The 7403-nt window shown below is 42.8% G+C and overlaps 1 pseudogene; it reads right to left on the bottom strand.

The window, feature by feature from the left end:
* Positions 1-2615: 2615 nt before the first annotated feature.
* LOC105722245 (dnaJ homolog subfamily C member 8-like) lies at positions 2616-3712 on the bottom strand (annotated as a pseudogene).
* Between the last annotated feature and the right edge of the window lie 3691 nt (positions 3713-7403).

The raw sequence follows: 7403 nt of genomic DNA, 5'->3' as shown, positions 1-7403 counted from the left end.
CCTTATTTGAACACAGTTTGAACACTTGGCAGTGTGGTTGAAATGTGGCTGCTGGGATTGGCCAAGACCCAGCTATTGTTACAGGTGCATACTCCTAAGTTAGGTTGTCAATCTTGTCTACCTATTTAGTTAGATCACAGTTCATCCACAAGGACTTAACTACAGAAGTACGGAGTCCTTCTCAGGCCATATTAACTTTGTTTGAACACATCATTAGCTTTGTTTCTGGGTGGTGTTATGGGACCGGGGCTCTGTAGGGTTCCTCGGTTGTAGATAACTTCGTTTCTCAGACGTGGTTGATGTAGCAATGTATTCTTATTTGGTGGTGTAATTCAGGCTGTAGTCCAGTAGATGGTGCTTCAGAGTAAGAAATGAGCTGGCAGGAGGCTCTTTCGCTGCTTATGGTCGCCTTCAGCAGGGGTGGAGGCAACAGAAAAGCACTGGAAGTGCCCTCCCCACCCCTTCCCCATGCCGCTCGTCTTCAGTAGAAGCGGAGCCACTGGAAAAGCCTGAGAAGTACCTCTTTCACCCTACACTCCCTGGGCCCCAGCAGGAAGAGGCGCTGCTATGTCCATGAAAGTACCCTGGACAGGCTGTCGGGGAGAGAGATGACCCCCATCTCCAAGTCTGTGCCCAGGCTTTGGGTTTGTGCCCTTCAGTGGCTGGCACAGCACTCATATTTCCTTTGGCCCCAAGGGGACTTCGGCGGGCTGCGTTCCCCCTTCCCTTAGTGACAGTTCACACGGAGGATTAGATCTCCAGGTGAGTGGGGTCCACTTCCCTCCTGCTCCTTGCAGCTGGTGAGGCACTCTCCTTCAACTGGCCAAGGAAGCACCCATCAGTGACCCACACAGACCTGCTCCAGGTCGCAAAGTTGTCCCTGGCTACAAGTAATGCTGCTCAGGAGAAACGTAGTAGGCTTCAGCACTCCATTCATGGGATGGGAACGAGCCTACGTTCAGCACCTATTGCCAGGGCACTCTCCAAACTCACTACTCAGTTCTGGCTGTGGAGACCTTTCCTTGCTCCAAAGCAAGTGCTCCAATCTCTGGCCCAAGACTAAAATGCTTTTTGTGGCTACCACTGCCAGGTTACCAAACAATGACTTACTTTGTATGAGCCCAGATTTAAAAAGGTGTCCTTGGCCAGGCGCAGTGGCGCACGCTTGTAATCCCAGCACTTTGGGAAGCCTAGGGGGGTGGATCACCTGAGGTCAGGAGTTTCAAATCAACGTGGCCAACATGGTGAAACTCTGTCTCTACTAAAAATACGAAAATTAGCTGGGCGTGGTAGCAGGGGCCTGTAATCCCAGCAACTCGGGAGGCTGAGGCAGGAGAATCGCTGGAACCCGGGAGGCAGAGGTTGCAGCGAGCTGAGATTGCGCCACTGCACTCCAGCCTGGGCAGTAAGAGCGAAACTCCGGCTCAAACAAACAACAACAACAACAACAACAACAACAACAACAACAAAGCGTCCTCCTCTCAGTCTCAGGTCTGGAAAAATGCCTGCAGCTTTTCCCAGTGTCTTTCCCTCTCGGTATCTCAGGCTCTCCCCAAGCTAGCTCCTGGGCTTGGCAGAAACAGGGTGCTCTCCCTTGGCCTGTGTTGCACAGATCGCCGGCCGAAAGGTGAGACGCAGGGGGAGACTGGCTGTTCCTCTCACACACTGGGGCTTCACACATTATCAGCAGAACGCCGTTGTAGGGGCTGCTTGCCCACCTTCTCATCCACAGGGTTGGGGTGTCCTTTGCTATTCCAGTGAATTGCCGCTTTCCTTCCTGAATTAAAGCTCGCAGAGTTTATCTTTATGCACTATTTTGCTATTCCAAGAGGAGGAAGCATGCTGAGAGCCTCTAATCTGCCTTATGGGGCGCTCATGCTCCTCCGGCCACGTTGGCTACCTCCTCCACGTGGGCTGGTGGTTTCCTCCTGGCGCATAGGCCCTCCACCCCTGTGACTTAGACCCACCCAAGGGGCACCTCCTGCTCAGGGGTTGCAGGGCTCCGAGGGGGCCGCATGCAGTCTGTGCAGGAGTCTGAAGGCCAGAGGAGGCAAAAGAGGAAAGTGTGTCACAGACTGGGAGGGGTAAGGGAGAGCCATTTGCCTTATTATGTTATTTCTCCTAAAATTAATAATTCTGTATTTAAAACGTTTCAGATAGAACAACTTCCCTTTACAACATCAGGAAACCCGATTACTACAGATCATTAATCTAATGTCAAAGCACTTTTTTGGGGGTATAAAAATTTATTATACATAAAGAATATTACCACTAACAAATGCAGACAGGCTATGACACCGTGGTACTGGGTGGAGGATGGTTAGCTCTTTGGAGAGTGAAAGGTTTGGGTGGCATGGGCCTCATGCCGCGCTGATTGGTCAGTAGACGGTAGGGCACATGCCAAACGCCACAGGGCACCAGGGCAGCGGGTGCCTGCTCTCAGTGCCCACAAGTGTTCCCTGTCTCATCTGGGCCTTCAAAGGGAGCACACCCAAAAGCAAGCAACTGAAGCGAAAGGGCTTCCTAAGGTGCCCCAGGCCTTCTCTGCAGTCACAGCAACACCATTTTAAGCAATACGTTTAATTGGATGATTTCCACAAACTATCCACGAAGCTTCTAACCATCACAATTCAGTGAAGTACAAAACATTAAGTTACAGGCTGTGGGAAGAGAAGGCAGCACCAGTGGTGGCACCTTCCAATCCTGGTGGTTCTAGGGGCAGGGAGAGGGGAAGGTCTTCTTTTTAAACCAAGCCCCTCATTTCAACGTACAAAAGAATTACTCTGATCGAAATTAAATTGTATTGAAAACAAAATGGACTAAAAAGCAAATACTACTCTATGCTGGGGTGGAAGTGGGAGGAAAGAATGAGTCCTTCGCAGCAGGAAGGGAGACAGCAGGGGGAAGGTTCTGTGCCTGTGACCCTGGGCGGTCACTCGCGCTGCTCCATTTTTACTTTTGGTGGTCTCAGGAAGGTCCGATTTTTCTTCTCTTTCTTCCCCTTTGTATTGGCTTGGAAATTTCGCCAGCTGTCTACACGACCATCTCGACTTTCCTCAAAGTTTTTCTGCCACTCTCTTTCTCGTTTGGCTTTTTCTTGAGCTTCGATCTCTTCCTCCCTTTGTCGTTTCCTTTCATGCATCTCTTTGGCTTCTCTCTCTTTCCTTTTAATTTCCAGCTCGGCAAAGAGTTTCATTGTCTGTTTATATACAGCTTGTTTGAACAGCTCAGGATCATCCTCCTCTACAATCGTTAAGTTTTCCTTCCTTCTTTAATTGTTTTTTTTTCGCTCTTTCACAGTGTGTTCCACGTATTCTTTTCCTGCCTGAATTACATCCAGGGCCCTCTTCTTTTGCTCCTGATCCAGTAGCAACTTGTAAGCTTTGTCCACAGCTTCAAAAGCCTTTTGTGCTCTGTCAGCATCATCTTGATTTTTGTCAGGATGCACCAATATGGATAACTGCCGAAACTTCTCTTTTATTTCTTCATCTGTAACTTCAGGATCTATCTGAAGAATCTCAAATGGGTTCAAATTGAAGTAAGAGGAACCAGGATGGGCCAGTCTTTCAATCTGATGTTTGGATGTTAGAACCGAGTCTCTCTCCTCTATTTGTTTCACCTCACTGTAGAAGGTGATAAATGCTTCCTCTGTGCTGCCTTCGCCGCCTGAAGTCCCGCTCTCTCCTGAAGCCGCCATTTCTCCAGCCAGCCACCACGTCCAAAGCACATTTTTAAAAAATGAGTAGGGCAAACACACTTAGTGAGATCAACTTTTAGTGTTATACCAATTATTTTCATAATAGTTTATATCTTTAAAATTAAAATACCTTGCAATTTACCCAGCCATTTCTCACAGTTTCTTCTAATCTTCAAAACATAGTCTGAAGTATTCTTGTTCTCATTTTACAGCTGAGGAAATTGAGGCTCAGAAGGGTGTTTGCAACATGTCCAGGCATATAGTTAATAAGTAGTGAAGCCCAGATTGGAACCATGTCTGATTTTAATGCAGAGTCAACCTATTTTAAAGGCTTTCCTAATGTCCATGCTAATATCAATTTCTAAATTAACTTTCTTTCCCCAGAGATACTGTCATGAAAAAAGGATTTCATGGTCAAATAAGTTGGTGGTGGAGAAAATACTGCCCATTAAATTGGCCGTTAAAAGAATCACAGACATCATTTTTCAAGGCTGTGAGGACCCCTGCATTAATGAAGCCTTTTAACTTTGTTAAATCTAGGCTTATTCCTTGCTTCAATTGATCACTCGACTTTTTTTTTTTTTTGCCCAGTTATTGCTACTAATACCAAGAGGACCTTCATTAATGACTTCTCTAAAAGAACAGCTTATTATCAACCATTCAAAAAGGACTGGGTGCTACCAACACTACCTGTGAGCAAACAGTGTTTCAGGTGTGAGGTTAACAAAAATTAGAGCCAGCAAGTGTTCTCGAAATAACAGAAAATGTACACCTTTGTTCTTTAGTTCTAAGTTAAAGGACATGGTAGGTACACTATAAATGTCATAAAAGTAAGAACCATTTCTAAACATTATCTGAAACATATAGTGCAATCCACTATCAAAAATATGTTTGATACACATTGATTTCTCAAGTCAGTTTAACCATAAACAACAGTTTATAAGAAAATTGAACAAGTTAAGCCTACTTTTCTTCTCAGTAAGCAGCACAGCACTGGGGTATTCTACTGCAGAAAGATCGTTTGAAAAACTTGCTTTATGGTTAAGGGACTTCTCAACATCATCCCTCAATCACTTGGCCAATGTTCTGTATAGAGACATATTTTCTGAAAGGGCCAATGCAAGCCAATGATATACTACAGAGTCTTTAAATATATTTGAAAATAAATTCTCTTGTCAATGAACAGAGGAATAATTATGTTTATGGTAATTTCCTGACAAATAAACTCTCTTTCTGTTTTCTCCCTCTTTTCCATTCATTTACCTATTTTTATTGATCCGAATTCTTTATTTCAGAACTATATAGTAAAGGAATATCAAGAGCTGAGCAGAATGGGTAGAAATGGACAAGGGTCATGGACATCTTCTTTAGTGCAACAAAAGCACTAGGACATTTGGACAATCCCAAAAAATCCAATTCGGCACATTCTGCTCCCCTCCTCCCCACCAGAATGGAACAGAAAAAAATCCAAGAATCTCTATTATATCACATTTCAGTCAAGTCTTTTAGGTAAGTATTTCATATTGCCAATAGATTGTATTCTTGGCTCCATGAATCTTCCTTGAATAACTGCTTGTGATAAAAAGTCAAAAACAATTTTGAACAATTCAATTTTCCTCTAAACATTTAGCTCTTGCTTGCATGAGTTGCCTGAATGTACATATCCACCAGCCCAGCACCACAACTCCCCCACGCACATTTACCAAATTATTTCTCTTTCCCAAAACTGACCTTTTTTGGTAAGAAAATTTGAAAACCCAGCAGCCAGACAGAAAGTCTGAAAACAACGACACCACTTGTAAACTACTAAATTATAGTGAACTTGGATTTAATCCTACAGTGTGCACTCTACTGTCATCCCTAAACCTTGAAATTTCACCTTGCTCTAACTGACCTATCTTTGTACCTCAGAAAGAGACACCTAGCCTATTGTAAACTGCCACCCTTGAGTTGCTTTCATAGTGGCAATTTTTACTAATGATCAGCTTGTACTGTTGAAGCAAATAAATGCTAACAGCAGCTAAGGCTGAAATTTCATAAATGGACTTTCACTTTCTTCCTTGAATTAGCCTAGTGGCATCCTTTCACCTGCTCCACAGGACTGAGGAAATAATAATATTTAACCTTTGCGATGTGCTTTACAATTTTCCAAGCATTCTCTCATATATTATCTTATTGCTTAACACACACACACACACACACACACACACACACACACCTGGCAAAGTATGAAAAGCAGATGTTATTCTCAGTTTTACCAATGAGGCAACTAAGGTTAAAGTAGGGTAAGTGATTTGCCCATGGTTATGTACCAGTAGAGAAAAAGGATGAGACAAGACACCCAGATTCTCATTCAGTTCTCTTCCCATTACCACACTACAGTTAAAGAGTTACTGGCTAGCCATATGAAGAAAACTGAAATGGACCCTTTCCTTACACCTTATACAAAAATTAACTCAAGATGGATTAAAGATTTAAATGTAAGACCTAAAACCATAAAAGCCCTAGAAGAAAACCTAGGCAATACCATCCAAGACATGGGCATGGGCAAAGACTTCATGACTAAAACACCAAAGCAATTGCAACAAAAGCCAAAATTGACAAATGGGATCTAATTAAACCAAAGAGCTTCTGCACAGCAAAAGAAACTATCATTAGAGTGAACAGGCAACCTATAGAATGGGAGAAAATTTTTGCAATCTATTGATCTGACAAAGGGCTATATACAGAATCTACAAGGAACTTAAACAAATTTACAAGAAAAAAACAAACGACCCCATTAAAGAGTGGGCAAAGGATATGAACACACACTTTTCAAAAGAAGACATTTATGCAGCCAACAAATATATGGAAAAAAAGCTGATCATCACTGGTCATTAGAGAACTGCAAATCAAAACTACAATGAGATATCATCTCATGCCAGTTAGAATGGCAATCATTAAAAAGTCAGGAAACATTAGATGTTGGAGAGGATGTGAAGAAACAAGAACACTTTTATACTGTTGGTGGGAGTGTAAATTAGTTCAACCATTGTGGAAGACAGTGTGGTGATTCCTCAAGGGTCTAGAACTAGAAATAACATTTGATCCAGCAATTCCATTTCTAGGTATATACCCAAAGGATTATAAATCATTCTACTATAAAGACACACGCACACGTATTTTTATTGCAGCACTATTCACAATAGCAAAGACTTGGAACCAACCCAAATGCCCATCAATGATAGACTGGATAAAGAAAATGTGGCACATATACATTATGGAGTACTATGCAGCCATAAAAAAGAATGAGTTCATGTCCTTTGTAGGATGTGGGCACAGGAAGAGGAACATCACACACTGGGGCCTGTTGGGGGTGGGGGCAAGGGGAGGGATAGCATTAGGAGAAATACCCAATGTAGATGGGTTGACGGATGCAGCAAACCACCATGGCACATGTAACAAAACTGCACGTTCTGTGCATGTGTCACAGAATTTAAGTATAATTAAAAAAAAAGAGTTATGATGTAAACTGAATAAATAAAAAACCAAAATGAGCTATATTTCTTCAATGAAGATTCTTGGTACCCAGTCAAGTTACTTGAATTTCTGCACACTAACTAAATGCTGCTTCTAATTTGGAAAATACATCTTCAGTTATTTGCATCATGAACTACAAAAATCCCTAAGAAGTATAGCCATTCAGCAAGGTTTGAAACAAACTGTG

This window comes from Aotus nancymaae, unplaced genomic scaffold, assembly GCF_030222135.1.
Source record: "Aotus nancymaae isolate 86718 unplaced genomic scaffold, 86718_ANA_hifiasm-v0.15.2.pri h1tg000014l, whole genome shotgun sequence".
NCBI classification, from domain to species: Eukaryota; Metazoa; Chordata; class Mammalia; order Primates; family Aotidae; genus Aotus; species Aotus nancymaae.
Note: the sequence above shows the minus strand (reverse complement) of the source record. Positions and strands in the feature narration are given on the sequence as shown.